The sequence below is a fragment of the Callospermophilus lateralis genome, chromosome 1 (assembly GCF_048772815.1).
Source record: "Callospermophilus lateralis isolate mCalLat2 chromosome 1, mCalLat2.hap1, whole genome shotgun sequence".
Lineage (NCBI taxonomy): Eukaryota > Metazoa > Chordata > Mammalia > Rodentia > Sciuridae > Callospermophilus > Callospermophilus lateralis.
This window is the reverse complement of record NC_135305.1, coordinates 117,832,940-117,837,742: the sequence shown is the minus strand read 5'-3', so window position 1 is coordinate 117,837,742 and position 4,803 is coordinate 117,832,940.

Here is a 4,803-nt window from a genome sequence, read left to right as displayed (position 1 = left end):
TTTAAGTTGACTTCTCAGGAGAACATAAAATTTTATAACATTTCTCAGTAGTCATCATGAACCATAGAGTGAAGCTACTTGAAGAGGTATCCCATCGGCTTATAGGAGGGTGCAGTTGGCTGAGCGAGGAGGCCAGTGGTGATATCCTGTCTTTCATCCATAACGAGGTGGAAAGGGTGTTTAGGCTTAGGAATAGAGAGAGTGCAAGAATATGTAAGAGCATTCCTGAGTTTGTAAAAGGAATTGGCTAGTAGCTTAGGGGAGGTGAGGGTCCAATGAGGGATCTCCTTAGTGGCCTTGTACAAGGGGTTGGTAAGAAGAGCAAAGTAAGGAACCCAATGCCTGAAAAAGTCTGCCAGACCCAGGAAGGAGAGGATGCAGTCCACTGTTTTGGGTGGTTGTAGGTCATGGAGAGCTTGAATTCTGTCTGATGTCAGGCTTTTAGAGGTTGAAGTTAGAAGTGTACCTAAATAGTTAACTGAAGAGGTAGTAAGCTGGGCTTTGGCTGGAGAGGCCCAATAGTCCAGGGACCCCAGGAAATTGAGGAGCTGAGCAGTGTGAGTTCACAAGCCTTGAATGATGAACCGCATAGAAGGTCATTCACATATTGTAAGAGTGTGCTGCCCCCTAAGTCACCAGCAGTTAGATCCCATGCCAAGCCTTTCCCAAAGAGATAGGGACTGTCCCTGAAGCCTTGGGGTAGGACTGTCCATGTCAGCTGATGATACCTAAAGGATGAAGGGTCTTCCATGTGAAGGCAAAGAGCTAATAAGAGTCAGGATGGAGGGACACTATAAAGAAGGCATCTTTAAGATCCAGGACAATAAAGTGAGTGCTCAAAGGGGGGACATGAGAAAGAAGAGTGTCAGAGTTGGGAACCACCAGGTGGATGGGAATAACTGTCTCATTCGTTAGGCGGAGATTCTGGACTAAGTGATGGGCTCCTGAGGCTTTGCATCTTGCCAATATGGGAGTGTTGCAGGTGGAGTCAGTAGGATAGCGGGGTCCCTGGGCAAGTAAGCAGTCTATAATGGGTTTAAATTGCTCCCTATAGGTTTTAGAGATGGGAAAATGGGGACATAAAGGAAGTTTAGTTTGCAGTTTCAGCTAAATATGTACTGGCTTGTGGTGGGAGGCTATGATCGGCTTGAAGATGTCCCAGTCCTGGAGATCAACTAGATCAGGGGACGATGGCACAGTAGATACTGTCTGGTTATTAGAGAGGGTAAAGATTAGAGGCAGAAGGACATGGGTGGTAGTATTCTCTGGATGTATTTTGGACCGTGGCTCCTAGTAATTGGAGAACATCTCTGCCTAGGAGAGGAATCGGACAGGATGGAATGACTAGAAAAGAGTTTGTGAATGGGTGTCCCTTCAGGGCACAGGTCAGCTGAGCAGTTCAGTTTGGGGAGGAGGGTTTGCCTTCAATCTCCATAACTGAGACCTTGGAAGAAAACAGAGGCCCAGAGTGGGCAGGCAAGACCGAATAGGTAGCCCCTGTGTCCACAAGGATGGTTGTGGACTTAACCACTACCTGAACTGTTATCCTGGGCTCCGTGAGTGTAATGCGGGTCCTCAAGTCTGGGCTTCTTCAGTCTTTTGTGAACCCCAATAGTTTAAGTGAAGATACCACCTAGCTGGTCATACTCTGATGTAGAGGCACCAAGGAAGGGCCAACCATGGGGCAGTCACACTTCAAATGTTCTGTCTGCTTAGAGATAGGGCATGGCCTGGAAGGAGGGTGTGGCTTTGGGCATTGGTGATTTCAGTGACCTTTTCATCCACATTTGAAGCAAGTACCTGGTGTAGAGGCATGATGGAACCTCCATGGAGCTCTTGCTTGAGCTGTAGGCCTCAGGGCTCTGGTAAGGCCTGGGTTTGAAGTGTTACCTTTTTCTGTAATTGAGCCTACCTAGCTAGTTCAGCTGACTCCTCCTGGACATTATAAACTTTAAAGGCCATTTTCATCAGATATTGGATAGAATTCTGAGGGCCCTCCTCAGCTTGTTTGAGCTTTTTTCTGATATCATAGGTTGATTGAGCCTGCTAGATGCAGGCTCACTCATGGGGGTAAGGATGGAGGACAGAACAACAGAGATGTCATGCCAAATAAGATCATAAGTCTGGGAGAGGTTTGGAATTTTGAAATATAAATAGAAATGTCAGCAGAGAAGGACCCAAGGTGCTCTTCTATCTGGGAAAGATCTTGAAGTGAGAATGGGACATGTACTGGGACAATCCCTTCAGCATGAGCCACTTCCCTGAAGGGACAAAGGAACTTTGGGTTATCTGTGAAGAGGGTCTGGTGGTGCCTGGGTGTGGGCACTGACAGGAGAAAAGAGGGGTGAGTGGGTGGAGATAATCATGGCTTCAGGAGAGGAGGAAGGGGGGGTGAGAGGGATGGAGGGGGAGGGGAATGGTTGTGTCAGTAGAAGAGGTGGGCAGAGGAGCCTTGGCTGCAGGAGAAGAGGGAGTTGTATGGAGCAAGGGAGGAGGAACTGTGGTGGCAGGAGGAGGGCTGGAGGGGTAAGAGGGGTGGCAGGAGCAGATTGGTGTGTATTGGGAGGGGGAAGACAGGTAAGGTAGGGCTGAGAGCAGCTCGGGTGTTTCTGAGGATGTGGAAAGAGAGATTGAAGAACAATAAGAAGGAGTTTGGGATTTTCCTAGCAAGGAAGACTGGAGCAGGAGAACAGATAGAACAGAGAGGAGGACAGAGCAGAGAGTAGAGGGAAGGACAGGATCATATCTCAAAAAGCCTGAATGCTTTTGCCCACTTTCCTGTCCAGCAACAAAAATTGTCCAATTCAGTGAGGGTTTCAAATCAAAGTTCCTTCTGGCGGCCATTGTGACTCATTGTTAAAGTTTGGTTCTTTTTCAAACATTCTCTCTCTTGGGTTCATGTTCTGCCTTAAACCCCTTCAAGTCTTTCAGCAGAATTCTCTCAGATTCCATTAATATTTTTAAAAGATTAATGTTTTGCATAGTTTGTCTGGCAAGTTCAAATATTTGGCATCAGTGCCAAGAAAATTATAGAATGTAGGAGGTGTCAGGTTTCCTTGTATTGTGAAATTTCTTGTATTTGTGCTAAATTTGCCCTGCCGATGAGATGGATGTGTCTCCGCTACTTATTTATTTACTTATTTATATATTTTTAATCTAGGATGGAACACAGAGGAGCTTAAGCACTGAGCCAGCCATATCTTCAGCCTTTTTTTTTTTTTTCATTTTCATTTTGAGAGAAGCTATCACTAATTTGGATAGGGCATCACTACTTTACAGAGGCTGGATTTGAAATTTCAATCCTCCTACCTCAGCCTCCCATCTTCTGGGATTAAAGGCAGGCACTGCCATGTCCAGTTGTGTCTTACATTTGTTTTGGATCCATTCTTATCATCTGCCTTCTCCTGGTGCAGTCGGCTGAGGATGGTTTGGTGTGTGGTGTTGAGTTTCACTCCAGATGCACTCCATTGCTTCTATTCCTTGTTGCATCTCTAGCTGTGACTAGTGAGGACTGACCCTGGGCATCGAGTTCCACAGTGTGAAGGAGTGGAGTTCTCTGTTTGTCAAGAGAGTGGGGAGCCTCTGGTGTTCCTGTGGTGTGATGTAGACAGAAGTGTCTGTGGGTCATGCCTCTCTACTTCCTCCTGTAGTTGGTAGGGAAGTGCCTACCACTAGAAGAGGTTTTCTTGAGCACTGATGGACATTGGTTTTGTCCCTTAAAATCTCATTTTGGAACAGATATGTGTATGCAATTATCCAGACAGCTCCTCTGAGGAATTGGAATGCTTATGACAGAAAAAAGATGTGTCTCAGATGCCAATTCTGTGTCCAAAAGAGACTGAAAATGAAAGAGCTGCCAAAAATAGTGGGCCCAACTTGAGGGCCATATTGTTTTGAATATTGGCAATGAACTTCACCTAAATGTCCAAGACTGGTAGAAAATTGAATGGAAAGGGGCTCAGAAGCACCCTGAGGGTGACTATTGGGAGGCAGCTTCCACAGGGAGAGTAGAGGTGACTCCTTCAATGTAATTATGTTCTCACCTTTGTCTCCAAAGTAATTCACCAGTTGAGTAAATCAAGAGGAGTTCTTTGGAGACTGTGTGATGCCTGAAGTCTCAATCAACATGGAACACACAAAATATGACTCACACCCGAAAATATAGGTAGGGAAAGAGCTGGGTAGGCAGATAGGAGACTTGCACTCACCAAGGTCAAGTTTCTCCTAACCGAAAGACGACAGTGGAACAGAATACAAAGACCACAGATGCAAGGCTGAGCTTCAAACAAAGGGTGAGACATGTGTTAAAAAGGGATAAACTTCAACACAGTGACCTTAACATGAGGGGAAGAAATGACACATGAAGTGCACATTGTCCCTGAATGCCTTACCAAGAGTGGGCTGGAGGCTTATTTTCATAACCCTTAGATCCTTATAAAACCTGAGACAATTGCCACTCATTGGCAACCCTCTCTTGGGACCCCACCCATGCAGGAGTTCTGCTTTCTTTATATTGTTTTTGTATAATCTGACACTTTGCCCTCACACTTTCACTATTTGTGTCTGTGAAATTCCTTCAATGGATGAACAAGGCAAAGAACGCAGTCAATTCCATGTTGTGTGTCACAAAATAACTGAAGACTATGTCAGAAAACTAGATTGATATGGGAAATGATATTACCTACTGCCCAGCTCCACATCCTGTCTGTCCCCAGAATAGGGCTGCAGTTGAACCCTTATGAGATCATTCAGTCCTCACTAAGAAGAATGCATTCTCCATTTTGAAAATATGAAGACAGCACT